This window comes from Lissotriton helveticus, chromosome 3_1, assembly GCF_964261635.1.
Source record: "Lissotriton helveticus chromosome 3_1, aLisHel1.1, whole genome shotgun sequence".
Taxonomy (NCBI): Eukaryota; Metazoa; Chordata; class Amphibia; order Caudata; family Salamandridae; genus Lissotriton; species Lissotriton helveticus.
Window position 1 is genome coordinate 1,775,701,168 of NC_136061.1, and position 17,051 is coordinate 1,775,718,218.

At 43.4% G+C, this 17,051-nt stretch overlaps 1 long non-coding RNA gene across 1 annotated transcript in view; it reads left to right on the forward strand.

Moving 5' to 3' along the window:
- LOC144823795 (uncharacterized) overlaps positions 1–17,051 on the forward strand; it is a 184,706-nt gene that overhangs the window by 46,836 nt on the left and 120,819 nt on the right. The window contains exon 2 of the long non-coding RNA XR_013608839.1: positions 8,993–9,264. This is a non-coding gene — a long non-coding RNA (uncharacterized LOC144823795). The remainder of the gene's footprint in view (positions 1–8,992; positions 9,265–17,051) is intronic.

Below are 17,051 nucleotides of genomic sequence, written 5' to 3' on the forward strand. Positions count from 1 at the left end.
TGTTAAAATGGCCACCGGCTCATCAGATCATGCCTGGTTATTTCCTAAAGACGTTTACTTTAATTGTGAATTTCCTAAAGACGTTTACTTTAATTGTGAAGTCCTATCTTTATTACTATGCCCCCAGTCTGTCTTTTCCTTCTTTTTCTGTTTAAATTTATTAATTTTGTGTTTCTTTTTTTATAGAGTTTTATAGAGCGCAAACTTGACACGAAGGTATCGGGTATCAGAGCACTTTACATAGCACCAGTTGCATTACATGAGAACACATGCATTTTTGTTAGGCACAGTGTCAAAGAATGAAGGTTCCACTAACCTTTCAGCCGGATACAACAGGAGCGATGCTAAGATACCACTACCCCTTCTACGGTATTCTCTGAGCTATGTATGAACCCCTCCAGAGATATACCACAGCTGGGGGAAGGGTAAAAAGGGACAAAGGAAACAATAAAGTTGTGGCAGAGAAATCAATGAAGATCATGAAGCAGAAGTTGGAACGTCACTTCTATGCTTGCTCTCGGGTTCCTGCAGGCAAGACAACATGAACATGCAATGAGTGGAACCTACCCTGCCTTCCTCTCTTTTACTTATCCCAATACTCAAGCATTCACTACACTTACATAGTACCCTGCCTCCAACTCTTCAATCAAGCAAAAGCACAAAAAGTAAAAAATAAAATAAAGAAACAGAAAGTGTTGACTTCTTTGTAAAGTCCGAATTGCTGCTAGGACTCCACCAAGTTATTTACCCAACCGTACAGGATTGTCAAAGAATAGTACTTAGCTGGCAGACGGATTTAAGCTGCCTCGTAGAATCAAAGATAAAACCCTCCTATGTTTTCTGCAGCTCCGTGAGGGCCGGTGAATGTTACTTTCAGTTGTATCTATGCGTTTTCTCCTCCAGCTGATAGCGTAGGCACAAACACTAGATCTCCCACGCCGTCTTCCGACAATAGCCCCCCTCGGACTTTGCCTTGATGAACTCCGAGTCTTTCCCAAAGCAGATTACGATAACGTTCAAGAAATACAGAAAAGATTAATGAACACGGCAGCCGCCGTGTTCGCGCATCAGCGCTAGGTCCAAAAGGAAGTCGCGTACCACAAACGGCTCTGAAACGCCGTAAAGCTGCCGCCGAATGCGTGTCAATCCAAGCAGCCAAAACTCCAAACAATTCCAAATGAACACGCGTCTCAGTAAACAAACTCTTCCTCCAACAAGTCCCGAATCAAAATACTCAGGTGACAAGCACCGGAGTGAAGGAGAAAGGAGCTTAGATAGCAAAACGAAGAGTTAGAGGTAGGACTAACTTTACAAGCATTCTGGGATATGTAGTCCCAACCCCTATTTCTCATAAGCTATAGCCTAGCTGTGACAGAACCCCCTCTCAAAGTCCGACGTCTCGGCGGACCACCAGGCTTATGAGGGAACAAGGTATGGAATCGCCGCAACAGGCCAGGGCAATGCAAGTTGCGTTTAGGCTCCCAAGATCTTTCCTCTACGCCATACCCTTTCCACTCTATGAGGTACTGCACTCCACCCCTCACTCTGCGTGAATCTAGTATAGAGTCAACCTCGTACTCCTCCTCCCCGTCCACCTCCACTGGAGGTGTTCTTACAGGCACTCTTGAACCAGGGAGACATGGCTTCAGAAGCGACACATGGAACACAGGATGTATGCGCCATTGCACGGGAACTCGTAACTTCATGGCCACCGGATTGATGACTCTCTCAATAGAATAAGAACCCACATATCTAGGTTGTAATCTGACAGATCCCTTGATCCTCAAATGTTTAGTTTGCAGCCACACCCTATCCCCCACTTTTTACAGAGGTTCGGGAACCCTTTCCTTGTCGGCATACGCTTTGTCCCTGGCCCTTGCCACTTCCAACTGAACTTTAGCATCTAAAAGGACCTGTTTTAGATGTGCATGATGGTCATGAATGGTAGGATTGGAAGAACTACCAGGCAACTCCAAAGGTAACAGATTAGGATGATAGCCATTCATACAAAAGAAGGGGGAACAACCTAGTGATGAATGCTCGGCGTTATTATAGGCGAACTCAGCCGTCCACAGCAGCGTTCTCCATTCCTCACCATGTTGCAATGTGAAACAACGTAAATACTGCTCTAAGGTTTGATTTAATCTCTCAGTTTTACCATCAGTTTGGGGATGATAGCTAGTGGACAGTCTAGCGTCTATTTTCAGGATGGCACACAACGCCTTCCAGAATCTAGACGTAAATTGGGACCCCCCTATCGGTGATGAATACTGATGGGATTCCATGCAGCCTGATTATATGTTGCAATATTTCTATGGCCAATTCTCCGGAAGTGGGCAACTTGCTTAACGCTACAAAATGACCCATTTTAGTTAGATGGTCTACCAACACTAGTATCGCAGTATTACCAAGACTGGGAGGCATTTCAACTATAAAATCCATTGATACTGTATGCCAAGGGGCCGGTGGAGTGGGTATCGATCTAAGTAGCCCACTCGGTCTTTGATGAGAAGCCTTCGCTTGTGTGCATACAGAACATTCAGCGACATACTGATCTATGTCTTTTCTCATGGATTCCCACCAGAAGTATCTCAAAACATTCAGCAATGTCTTTTGTTTTCCCAAATGACCACCCAAGGTGGAATCGTGAGTCCATTCAAGAACTTGCTGTTGTAGAACTCCTTTAGGTACATACAATTGTTTATCATGAAACAGCAATTGATCGTTAATGGAATGGTGATTAGGATTCAAAGCTACCCATGCATCTTTATCCATCGTTTCGAGTTGCGTCTTTATTGCACCCAGAAAGTCAGCAGACAAAACTATAGCTACATGGTCAGACTGAAAGGTAGCTTTATTGAGGATAATAGGTGGTTTGGCAATAATGATGGTATCATTGTTTGTAATAGGCAAGTTACTTGACAAGGCGTCCGCCTTACCGTTTTAAGGACCTGGTCTGTATTTGATTAGAAAGTCAAAATCCGAGAAAAACAAGGTCCATCGCAGTTATCTCGGGGTCAAAGCTCTGGCACTCTTCAAAAACAACAGATTCCTATGGTCAGTATAGATTTCTACTGTATGATGAGCTCCCATGAGATAATGTCTCCATTCTTCGCATCCCTTCTTTATAGCCAGCAATTCTTTGTCCGAAATGCTGTAATTTACCTCACTAGGAGACAACTTTTTTGAAAAGAAGGCGATAGGATGTAATTGTCCCGTTTCCGGATGTCTTTGGGACAAGATACCTCCCACAGCATAATAAGAAGCATCGGTTTCCATTACAAATGGTTGATGTGCATCTGGGTGGCGTAGAATGGGAGCACTCACAAAACAAGATTTCAGCGTTTGAAAGGCATGTTCTGCCGCTTCAGTCCATACAAAAGAGGCCCCTTTTCGTAGAAGATGTGTTAGAGGTTGTATGATGGTAGAAAATCCTTGAATAAAACGTCTGTAGAAATTGGCAAAGCCTAAAAACGCTTGCAGTGCCTTAACCCCCACAGGAGACTTCCATTCAACTATTGCCTGTACTTTCTTCTGATCCATGCACAAGCCATTGGGTCCTATGACATACCCCAAAAATTCCACTTCCTGAGAATGAAACAAACACTTCTCCAACTTCACATACAACTCATGTTGCTGTAAACGCTCTAGTACTGCAATGACATGGCCCAGATGTTCTCTCATGGAATTAGAGTAGATTAAAATGTCATCGATGTATACAGTACAAGAAACATCCAGAAGCCCTCTCAACACGTCATCCATAAAATACTGACATGTCGCTGGGGCATTACATAATCCAAAGGGCATAACAAGGTACTCGTAAAGCCCGAACTTCGTACGGAAGGCAGTCTTCCATTCATCTCCATGTTTTATCCGTACCAAATGATAGGCTCCTCGGAGATCCAACTTCGTGAAGATTGTAGCTCCCTTCAGTTGATCCAGCAATACTGGTATTAAAGGCAAAGGGTACCGATTCTTCTTAGTCACCCTATTAATAGCCCTGTAGTCTATGCAGGTTCTCAATCCTCCTTCCCGTTTCGGAATAAAAAACAGAGGTGAGGAGGCAGAAGATGATGAAGGTCGTATAAACCCTGCAAGCAGCATTTTATCCAAGTATTGCCGGAGATAAGTAGTTTTTGCCTCCGTAAGCGCATAAATTCGGCTACAAGGGATGTTAGCACCAGGTTCGATGTCAATAACACAATCATAATCCCTATGAGGGGGCAGTTGACTAGCTTCCCGTTCACTAAACACATTTTGATATGTTCTATACTTCTCAGGAATTGTGGTGGTTACACAAATATGCTGTATTCGACAAGCGCTAGCAAGTAATATTGCCGGATTCATGTCATGTACTTCCTCGTGTATCTTGTTACGGGTAAAATTTTCCAAGCAAAACAACGAATTCAAAGATATAGTACGGTCCGCCCATTTAACTAAGGGATCGTGAAGCATGAGCCATGGCATCCCTAGGATTAGTTGGAAATGCGGAGCGTCTATAAGATCAAAACATACGTACTCATAATGAGTCTTTTCTGTTAACATCAGAATTTGAAGGGTATGGAAAGTCACTGGACCAGAAGTCAAATCCGATCCGTCAACAGACTTCACGGGCTCGGGCTTCTCCTTCCTGATGCATGGTACTCCTATTTTCTGTGCATATGTACGATCAATAAAGTTGCCTGTGGACCCAGAGTCCAATAACACATGCACAAGAACGGGTTCCGCCTTTTTCCATTCCAGTGTAACACACACATTCATATGGGGTGCTGTATGTTGCATGGTGTTTGCTAAAGCAGGTAAGACCTCTCCTTCACTTATTCTCAAACAAGGGGTCTCTGACCTGTTTGAGAATACCCATTTCCCGACGTCTCAGATGGATATTCTACAGCAGGCACTTTACGGGATTCTTGACTTTCTCTAATCTTCACCTGTTTTTTTGCTTTACAGTCTTTGATGAAATGTCCCGGCCTTCCACAGTACATGCATAACTTTAGCAGGCGTTGTCTATTCCTCTCTTCCGTACTCAAAGGACCCCTCACACCGCTAATCTGCATTGGTTCACTCCCATTACTTACAGGAGAGGCATCTTCGACCACTGGCTTCATTTTAGGGAAGTAGAATCTGCCATCTGTACGGTGTTTGTCTCCTTTCCGTTCCTGTAAACGATGGTCCAACTGTACTGTCAAGTCTATCAACTCCTCACAACTGGTAGGCATGTGTACAACTTGTGCCAAGACATCTTTCAATTCACCCCTCAGCCCTTGGTAATACAACGACACTCTCTTTGCAACAGGCCAATCAGTTTCTATTACTAACCTGTTGAAATTAGTAATGTAAGTTAGTAAATCCTGCGATCCTTGTCGTAATGTGATAAGCTCTCTATCCAAAGATAGTTGATGCGCCTTTCTATCGAACAATTTACGCATTTCATCACAGAAAGCGTTAAAATCATTCAATACAGGGTCATTTCTTTCAACCAACGTAAAAGACCAGCTAGCAGCGTTCCCTCCTAAATAGGACATCATGAACGCTGTCTTAGTCTGATCATCCGGAAATACAGCTGGTATACACAGGAAATGTAGCTTACATTGTCCTAAAAAAATACCAAATTTATTTGGATCGCCAAGGAATTTCTCCGGTGGAGCTAAGGGCAACTGAGGAGGTTGTAATACTTGGATAGTAGACACCCCTCCTCCATTCTCCTGACTTTGATTACCACCCAGGACCGAGGGGGGAGGCAATGTCCAATTTCTAATAATAGGTACACCCCTGCTAGTAGTAGGGCTTGTGCGTGTCATTCCCGCCATCTCTTTACGCATCACACCCACCTCATTACTCAAGTCCTGGCCTTCTCCCCTAAAAGCATCAACCTCCATTCTTAAGGTGGTTAGGGTTTCAAGCACAGTGGTGAGAACCGTATTTGTGTCCATCGCTCGGGTTGTATTTGACCGTGGGCTTGTCACTCTGTCAAAGAATGAAGGTTCCACTAACCTTTCAGCCGGATACAACAGGAGCGATGCTAAGATACCACTACCCCTTCTACGGTATTCTCTGAGCTATGTATGAACCACTCCAGAGATATACCACAGCTGGGGGAAGGGTAAAAAGGGACAAAGGAAACAATAAAGTTGTGGCAGAGAAATCAATGAAGATCATGAAGCAGAAGTTGGAACGTCACTTCTATGCTTGTTCTCGGGTTCCTGCAGGCAAGACAAAAGGAACATGCAATGAGTGGAACCTACCCTGCCTTCTTCTCTTTTACTTATCCCAATACTCAAGCATTCACTACACTTACATAGTACCCTGCATCCAACTCTTGAATCAAGAAAAAGCACAAAAAGTAAAAAATAAAATAAAGAAACAGAAAGTGTTGACTTCTTTGTAAAGTCCGAATTGCTGCTAGGACTCCACCAAGTTATTTACCCAACCGTACAGGATTGTCAAAGAATAGTACTTAGCTGGCAGACGGATTTAAGGTGCCTGGTAGAATCAAAGATAAAACCCTCCTATGTTTTCTGCAGCTCCGTGAGGGCCGGTGAATGTTACTTTCAGTTGTATCTATGCGTTTTCTCCTCCAGCTGATAGCGTAGGCACAAACACTAGATCTCCCACGCCGTCTTCCGACAATAGCCCCCCTCGGACTTTGCCTTGATGAACTCCGAGTCTTTCCCAAAGCAGATTACGATAACGTTCAAGAAATACAGAAAAGATTAATGAACACGGCAGCCGCCGTGTTCGCGCATCAGCGCTAGGTCCTAAAGGAAGTCGCGTACCACAAACGGCTCTGAAACGCCGTAAAGCTGCCGCCGAATGCGTGTCAATCCAAACAGCCAAAACTCCAAACAATTCCGAATAAACACGCGTCTCAGTAAACGAACTCTTCCTCCAACAAGTCCCGAATCAAAATACTCAGGTGACAAGCACCGGAGTGAAGGAGAAAGGAGCTTAGATAGCAAAACGAAGAGTTAGAGGTAGGACTAACTTTACAAGCATTCTGGGATATGTAGTCCCAACCCCTATTTCTCATAAGCTATAGCCTAGCTGTGACACACAGGGAGATTAAGTGATTTGCCCAGAATGACAGGATGTTCAGCATCATTGCCGAGACTTGAACCCAGTTCCCCAGATTTGAGGTCGACCGCCCTAGCCGTCAGGCCAACTCCTCTCCCCATTATTATTAATAATTAACCAGTGTGATTGCTGTTGCACTGCTGATCTTATTTAGAGCAAGCCAGCAGCCGCTGCGGAGAGGGAGGGCTGCCAGCAACTCCGATGTGCAGATCTGACTCCCTGATGAGGACGCAATGCCTGGGACCACAAGATGACTCTGCAAGGCTGTTGCAGATGGGTGAGTCAACTCCCATAGCTTGTCAGCCGGGGGGGGGGGTAGTATGTCCTCTGCAAACTGGTCTTAGAGGGGGCTATGGCTCAGACTCAGCTTTTGAAGCTGGGGGAAGGAGCACAGAACTGTTTTTTTCAAAGAAAAGCCAGTTCCCTGTGAAGACATTTTTATCTACCTCAAAGAGCCGAAAGAAACACCAGCATGTGCAGGGTATGGAGGTGGGTGATCCTCCAGCACATCCTTATAAGAGAAAAAAATGTTATACATGAGAACCACCCTCCTCCCCATGGAGAGAACAGTACGAAGAAAGTAATTAAGTTTTAAACTGCTTGAAACAGAGAGTTACAACATAGATGAAAAGGAGAGGCAGGGAGGGATCAAGTACAAATGCAGATGGAGTATTAGATTTTAAAGGCTGTACGTATCCTGTGAGCAGCAGCAACAAAGAAGGGAGAAGACTGTGAGTGGCGGAACTTTATACCTTATTAGAATGTTGTTAAAAGTTCTATATTTGTTTCTGCTATGAGTTAGCAATAAAGGAGATTTGCATAATGTTAGCCTCCGTGTCATTCCATAAAATCAAAGGAGGTTGAACTAACTGTGGTTGCGATTTCAGAAAACGTTCACCCAGCCCTTGCAGCTCACATGATGGCAAGGGGATTCCCATTAACTGGGGCTAAGTCGCACTAGTGGTTGGATTGAAATACAGGCTGCACGTGAAGCAGGGCTGTTTACAAAGTAAGAGAACATTGAGCCTGCATCCCAATAAGTTCCTTTTATTTTTAGTGAAGTGTCACTGACTTATCTTGAGTATCTAACTTTATTTCAGGGCATGCTAGCATCACCTTGGATCACCTCATGCTGTCAGTACAGAGGTCTCCACTGCTGGGTATGTCCACACCACATCCTGACCAACATCAACTTCCCATTGCACAGACTAGGGAGATGGTAGCAGCAATTCTGAGCATATTTAGACAATAGAGACAGTGCATACTGAAACACAGAGGCACCGAAGTAGGAGGGGGTGTATACACACACAGACACACACACTTACAGACTACTTACTGCCTTTAATCAAAACACAAAAAGTGATGTGAGGAATGTTTATAATTTGTCTCTTCACTGGAAATTCCTTGGGGTAGCATTAACCCATTGTTTTTTGCCAACCATGCCACCTCAGTTTAAACCCAACAATATGAAAATTAGTCTTGACACTACCCCAGTGGAAACAGTCCAGCTCAAACTGCCAGGCCAGGTTCTCCCTGAAATGAAACACAAGTAACCCCTGATTGGGACTCGTCAATTGGTTTAAGCTTGGTTCCAGTAGGACAGAATGCAGCTTTTATTTGTAGAGTATTATCAGAGGCTGAGATGGCAGTAAGTCTCTGGTGCTCACACCCTCTTCAGGTTAAATGAAGGCAAGATTGCAAACAGTGTGTTAAAATAAGCCTTAACTGTGCAGGTTTCAGTTAATGAAGCGCCTTGGCTGAGGAACCCAGATACTGCACAGAGACCTTTGAATAATATGCCAAAAAGTGTTTTGTTGGTCCGTACGCCTTAGGAAATGTTGTTTTGTTAGAAATGTATGCATCAGGCCTTCCAAGGGAGAACGATCTGCATGATCAATCATATTGCACTATGTTACAGGCATTGCAGCTCATCTGGAACAGTGTTGCATTACATCCATGTCTTTTTGCCTGCCTGGGCACTTGAGAACCTTGGCACTTTGCGGAGTCTTGCGGTTCTTATTGCTCAGAAGACGCCGTACAAAGCTTGCAGCTGAAGGCTGAGAGAGTCTTTCATCTGGGCCTGTCTCCTCTCATGCTCTGGGGCTAATGGTTGGTGCTCCATCTCTCTTCTAATTCGAAAAGGCAATCATCTGCTTGGGGTTTGCACCTGCCTTTTAAGACGTCTAAGCAGTAAGTCCACCTCAGATTTCATTCTCTTTTCATTTCTCTTCCTGCATGGCTGTTCCTACCTTCATTTCTTCCAGACTTTCCCAATTCAATATTTTTACTGTTATATGGTGTTTGAGGTATTTTGTTTTCATGTTCTTTTACTATTTAAAGGCATCAGTCTTAATTAGAGCGTGAGTCACAACAAAGCTGTTTTCCTCAGTTCCTTCACTTGTTTCCTCACTGTCTCCTCTTCCTGATCCCGAGCTTCACTCTTAAGACTTCTTCACCTTTATTCCTGGTTTTCTCCAACCTTATGACAACTTCATCAGTAAGGAGGTTTTTTATGGCATTGGCTTTTGCGAAGATGGCAGCGTCTTAGAGCAATTGCCTACCACATATTCCAGTGTGTGGTGACAATGTAACTTCCGGTAACAGTCACCCTTTCCTTAGACAGTGTAAGATCTGGATATCACGTAGATGTCCAGCCCTGAACATGTTGCAATGCCAAATATATCCAACTATGTCTGGCATGGATCCTGCTGATGATCTGGCAGCTGTCCTCTAGCAACAAATACTGGAATTGGACCAACTGAGGAACAAGAATGTCGTAAGACCATCACCATCAAAGTTTCAAGAGATCCTATAGGGTTGAAGAAGTTTTTGATAGCCTGGTGGTCTATTTTGCCTTTTGACCTGGACAATCTTCTTCTGACTGCTTCTAAGTGAGATACTTGATTGGTTCTTTGACTGGTGGAACTCTGGCCTGGGCGATTCGTCTGTTTTTTGTTAAAGATCCTTGCCTGAATATTTAACCTGATTCTTTGGCAAATATACAGAAGATATTTGAGAGACCAGATCGTGAAGCTTCTACTGAGGATGAAGTGTAGTAGATCTATAAGGGAAATTCTGAAGTGCTCACATATTGCACTCATTTTTGCTTTCTACTGAGGCCACCTGGGTGGCACACACTCAGATGTCTTTATTCTAAAGAGGGTTAAAAAAGGAGCTAAAGGATGAATAAGCAAGAGTTCCACAAGCTTCCTCATTTACTGAACTTCTTGACCAGGTTCTCTTGATTGAACACAGACTTACAGAACAAAAAAGGGAAAAACAGATAAGCCAGAAGTTCACCTACTCCTTCTTTCCAAGGGTTTACGTGGACTTAGTCAATTGCTGTCAGTTATTCTTTCTTTTGAGGTGCCTGATGAGCCAAAGCAGCTCAGGTGTACTAGAGGTCCCCCTGCCTAACACTGAAAGGGAACAAAGACATATGGTAAGCTTTGTGACTCTTTTGGAGAAGTTCTAACTATCTTCTGTGGAATTGTACTGTTTGACCCTCCAGACCACAAGAAATGTCAGGTCTTGTCCTTAGTGCGGGAGAAAGGAGTGGGAGATTCTACTACCCTAAAGTTTTCAGTTCCGCCAGTGAATTCTAGTCACACTTGTTCGAGTTAGAGTTATCCTCAAATCCAGCCTGACCAGTCTGTCTCTGTTACTGCTCTTTTAGATTCAGATGCCGTCAGCATGTATATGGAATTTAGTTGTGCCCAGAGAGCCCAAATTCCAATAAGGAAGAAGTTGTCTCAGGATCACATACAAACAATCACAGAAGTGTCTTTAAGCAATCATAAAGAGACAGTTGCTTTTGATCTAATCACGACTCCTAACTATGCAATGGTGCTTGTGGTACCCTGGATGGAACCACACAGGACCTATGTCACCTGGGAGACCAGAATTGTATCTCTATCATCGCTGTTCTGCAGAGTTAGCTGTTACTCAGGCGGGAATTATTGGGCTCCCGTAGTACAAGCATGTTCTGAAGACCAATCTCAAGCTACTATTATTCAGACTTTGCACATTCAGGAATTTTCTCATATCTTTCAGACACCCAGCTCTTTGTCTATCCCTCCTCAGAGATTTGGATTGTGCCAACCAGACCACACCCAAAGCCATAAATCCTTATGGTAGAATGTACTCTGTATCCGAGCACGAGAAACAGATTCTGAGAAAATATTTAGACATGGACATTAGGTATGGCCTGATTGCATGGTTGTAAGAAATTGAGCAATTGGTTTGGGATATGAAAACCCCACTCAACAACAACAATTCTTGCTTGCTAGGGAAAACCACAAACGTCACTGAAGTAGCCTGTGCTTAACCCTCTGGTAGATTGACATAAAGCAGTCAGTCTTATCTTAGAGGCAATGTGTAAAGTATATATGCAGCACAGCCCGTACAGGAGATGGTCCACTATCCATCAGAGTCACTCTCTCTGGTGGTCTCCTTCGTGCAGCAATGCAGACCTTCAAGCAGCAAAGTAGTCCTTTTGGTAGCAGGCAATACTTCTGGCAGCCTGGCAGTCCTTCTGAATCTTCCACAGGTCCAGTGGTGTACTGAAAAGTTCTCCTGAGGGCCCAGTATTTAGTATTTATACCAGGTGCCAGCCAATGAGTGTGCGAGAACACCCGTTTGTACTCCCACATCTAGAAATTCCGAAGTGCTCACATTCCCCTGTCAAGGCTCCAAAAAGCCTGGTGTGACAAAAGGCTGGTGCTGAAGGCAAGCCTGTAAAAGTGAAAGTGGGGCATGGCACGAATCCGCCCCAACCATCCTGCCCACACCTGGTCCCCTCTGTGTCACTCTCCGAGAGGAATACACAAACCCCAACAGTAGTCATTAACAGTCATGTGACCCAGGACACTGGCAGAAAGCATAAATGGTGCTGATAAGATAATGCCAACTTCCTAAAAGTGGCATTTTCTGAATTGGAACTTAAACATTTGACTTCAATATGAATGAGAATTTAAAATTCCAATTTATTTGTGTCTTAACAGGACATTCCTTTTTGCTCCCAATCCAAAGTTAGCCCTCATGCTATATAATAAGGTAACCCAGGATTAGTCAATGGGAGGGATAGGCCTTACAGGAGTATAAAACGACTTTAGGTATTTACCACTACCAGGACTTGAAGAAACCTAAACCCACATGTCCTGTCCTACTCTTTAAATACCAGACACCCCACCTTATAGACTTTTAAGTTGACTTATATGTATTAAAAGGGAAGAGTTAGGCCTGGCAAAAGATGTATTGTGCAAGACTGAAATGGCAGTTTAAAACTACACTACATGCTGCAATGAATGACATGAGACATGTTATAAAGTGGGCTTGGCATGTCAAGCAGTGAGCACGCCGCACGATAAGATTATGTGAATAATAGTGTTAAAAAACTTTTGGTGGAAGGACAGGTGTGCAACCCATAACTATGTTAAAACGTCCACTTTCATGCCCCATGGGGTTAGCACCCAACAGATGAAAACGTATTTAAAGACAAACGTATAAATTAACATTTTTTGGACTCTTCAAGCAAGGGGAAAACATCCGGTTTAGCGAGCCAGTTTACTTAACAAAAGAGTCGAGTGAAAACGTTTTAAGAATTTATTCATTGGACATATGATTTATAATGTAATTGAAAAATCTTTCAAAACTGATCAATCAGTCTGCGTGATGTTCAAATTGTTCGGTCCAGTCATGGCTTTGAGAACGTTTAGTATGGAGGATTATGGGAAATGTAGGCTGTCTCTAATGCGAGTGAATGATTTGTTAGTATAACGGAGGGGGGACGGGTCCGAGAAATTAGTGAGGGAGTTTTCCATTTAAATAACGGGAAAAACAGCTGAAGGTAACGCTTCCAGTACCACGAGAGTAAAGGCAGACATCATGTTTGGCAGGTACGCATAGAGTGAAATATTGAGAGAATGGGAGGGAAATAACGAAGGACACGAAGGTTTAGAGAAATCACACAGTGAGGAAAGTCAAGATCAGGTTGCAAGGCAATAGGACTACAAAAGTGGTGGGAATAGGGAAAAGAGTAGCTGTCGAGGTATGTGAGACAGAGAGGCGTTTAGATCCGCTGCGAGTGAAGAATGTTTTAAGACCATCGGTGGAATGTAATTTAGTTGAGAGGAACCGGGCATTTTAATATATTAACACTGTTAGAATAGACGAGTATTGTGAGGGACGAATAGTATTCCCATTATTAAGCAAACTGTATTGAAGTGAAAGTAATTTTTTTAAATTAATTTCTTTGAAAATATTGAAAAGCAAGTGATTGTAAACGTATGTTCTATTGTCTGTTCGTTGACAGTTTTCCCTGACGAAGGACCAATGTATGGGTCCGAAATGCATTGGATAAGAAATAAACTGCTCAAAAAGAGAACTATGCTTCAGTACGTGTTTTGGGGAGAGAGGTTCTTATGGCCTACCAAAGCATGAGAAACTTGGTAAATTTGCATTTCCTTGCTTGGGGATGAATTAAGGAGGATAATTAACTGAGAACAAGGAATAAAATGGAGAAACAAAGATGGGTTTAAAAATTAAGAAAAGCAAAATACAGAAGAAGAAAATGATGCAAATGCAAAGTGAATAAAGGCTGTCGCCACTGGAGTGGGGCTAAAACTGAAGCCCCACAATCTGGATGTTAATGTTATAAAGTGCCTCCTAAGTCGGTGACACAATGAGTGCAGCAGGCCCACTAGTAACATGGGTAAATATGGTACCATAAACTAGGAACTTACCTGCAAACTAAATGTGCAAATCAGGTGTAGGCAAATTTTAATATGTTTAAGGGCAAGAGCACAAGCCCTTTAGCACAAATTAGCAGCGGTAAAGTGCAGAGTCTACATCACCTAATGGAAAGCTCCACTTTTCTTTGTCCCTCTGAAGTCTAAAGAGCTGAAACCTTGCATTGATTACTGTGGGTTAAATAAGATCACCATTAAGGACTGTTACCTGCGTCTACTCATCGAAGACATAGTTGAGTCCATCTGTGGTGCAAAACATTTCACAAAGGTATATCACCATGGAGCTTACCGTCTGCTCTGGATTAAGGAAGGTGATGAGTGGAAGACGGCCTTTCGGACACATTTTGAACGCTATGCATATTGGGTCATGTACTTTGGCCTTACAAATGCTGCAGCAGTTTTTTTTAGAGGTTCATAAATAACATACTGTCTTCTATCCTCAACCAGTTTCTTGTAGTATACCTGTACTATAGTTTCTCTTACAGAGGATCATGTTCGTTCAGTCCTTCTTTGTCTCAGGGAAAACCATCTGTCCTGTGAGATGGAGAAGTGTGAATTCAAAAGAACAGAAGTAGTCTACCTGGGGTATCAACTGTCATAGGGCGAATTATCAATGGACCCTCGTAACATCTCCGACATTTTGGACCGGCGATCCCTAAGTCAATCAATGAGACCAAAAGTCTTTTAGAACATTCTAACTTTTATTGGCAGTTTGTTACAAACTTTGCTGAAATGACTAGTGACAAAACTGCCACTCTGAAGAAGGAGAACCTAACTGAAGGTTTTTCCTAGACTACAAAGGCTCAGTTGACCTTTATCAAGCTCAAAAAGGCTTTCATACAAGCCCCTATTCTCAGACGCCCAGATCCATCCAAAGAAATTATTGTGGCAACAAATGCCTCTAATTTTGCTATGGTTGTCGTTAAGCTTCAGCTTTAGGAGGAGGACAATTAGCAGCATTATATCTCCCATATCTTGAACTCTTGTGAGCAAAGGAATTCCATTCTGGAACACAAGATCTTGGCCCTTAATCATGCCTGCATGGTGTGGCGGAATCATTTAACAGGAACAGTTGAACCTTTTGAGTTTCAGACACACCTTCTAAAACTGCAGTTTTGCAGAGCCTGCATTTTAGAAATCGGTACAAAAGGGGATGGTGATGGACGGAGCATCTGAACCAATCAAACACTCACACCCAGTCAACAGATCTGGGTTTAATCCATCACTATTTTTTAGCCCACTCTGCCACCTCAGTTCAGACATGGCCATATGCAAATCAGTCTGACCCTGTGGCTCATGGGAACAGTCCAGCCCGGACTGCCAAGCCATGCCTTCCCTGGACCGGAAACAAGCTTCCGAGAACCGGTTTCTGGCATTTCAGCCGTCTTCAGCCCGGCTTGCTTGAATCCAGTGGCAAAGTGAGCAAGGGACTCACGTCTGAGCATACCCTGCCAACGTATGGCAAACAAAGTGGTACAAAAGGGGGTGGTGATGGACGGAGCATCTGAACCAATCAAACACTCACACCCAGTCAACAGATCTGGGTTTAATCCATCACTGTTCTTTAGCCCACTCTGCCACCCCAGTTCAGACATGGCCATATGCAAATCAGTCTGACCCTGTGGCTCATGGGAACAGTCCAGCCCGGACTGCCAAGCCATGCCTTCCCTGGACCGGAAACAAGCTTCCGAGGACCGGTTTCTGGCATTTCAGCCGTCTTCAGCCCGGCTTGCTTGAATCCAGTGGCAAAGTGAGCAAGGGACTCACGTCTGAGCATACCCTGCCAACGTATGGCAAACAAAGTGGTACAAAAGGGGGTGGTGATGGACGGAGCATCTGAACCAATCAAACACTCACACCCAGTCAACAGATCTGGGTTTAATCCATCACCGTTCTTTAGCCCACTCCGCCACCCCAGTTCAGACATGGCCATATGCAAATCAGTCTGACCCTGTGCCTCATGGGAACAGTCCAGCCCGAACTGCCAAGCCATGCCTTCCCTGGACCGGAAACAAGCTTCCGAGGACCAGTTTCTGGCATTTCAGCCGTCTTCAGCCCGGCTTGCAAGTCAAGTCAAGTCAATTTTTATTGTATAAAATTATTAAAAATTATTACAAAATACATTTTGCGATAAGTTAAAAACACATGTTTAGCATATTACTTGTATTAAAGACTATTGGCCATTTGAAGAATAAAATGACATATATTTCAGTTTGTTGCTATGATTCCCTGTTCGGCTTGCTGTAGGGGGGATTGTACCTTCATCATATATTTTACCCCCCTGCAAGCCAACATAGGGGATGATCCATCTAGCCATCAAATTACTGCTTGCCTAGATGTCCGAATGTTCAGTTTATTAAAAATGTCCTTTAAAAGCCGTCTCCTCAATTCTTTAAGCACCGGGCAGACACATAATAAGTGAGTTAATGATTCATTTTGATATCCACACAGACGACAGTAACAGTCACTGTAACAATTTTGCCAGGATGGTAACAAGTCCTTAGAAAATTGTAGGCCTAATCGGTGTTTTATATATCTTTGTTTTAGGAACCTATTGAAGTGACTTTCCAAATACGTCTGTGGCTTTATCCCAGAATATGAATATATCACGGTCCACCCGTGTCGTCGTTTTGCGGTACTTATTTTATCTTCCAGATAGGATTCCCTTTTGACCGTGTTATTTGCGATTTTGTCAAAAGTATTTCTATCTGGCATTGAATCCCACGTTTCTTCAAGTCCTAAATGAATCAAGGATTGGGACAAAAAGTCTCCCCAACTGTTTGGCACATGTTGTGTCCGCTGGGTAGCGATTTCTTCCCAACACAATTTGTCCAGTGATCCTTTTTCTGATGTACGTATTTTATGGCAGTTTCACAAAAGTTCCCATGCAGCGAAACTTCTGGTTCAGCAGGCCAAATTCCAGACGAACCTGCGCCGGTGCTGCCGATTTTGGGAGGGTTAGGCTGCTTTATATATCTTTGTTTGTAAGCTGTTTAACAGCCCCGCTTCTTTGCCACACCAAGTGACCAATGCATATGACAGGGTGGGTAGGGATTGTGCTTTCATTACTTCCAGCAGATGTCTGTAGTTTGGTCAGCTTAGTTTTTTTTGCAATTGTCGGTATGCGTAGATCAAAGACTGTGTTTTTGCTTTTAGATCTGTTTTATGTTCTTTGTTCATTTGTCCTCGCCCCAGTTTCAGACCTAGGTACTTATATGAGGTTTCCTC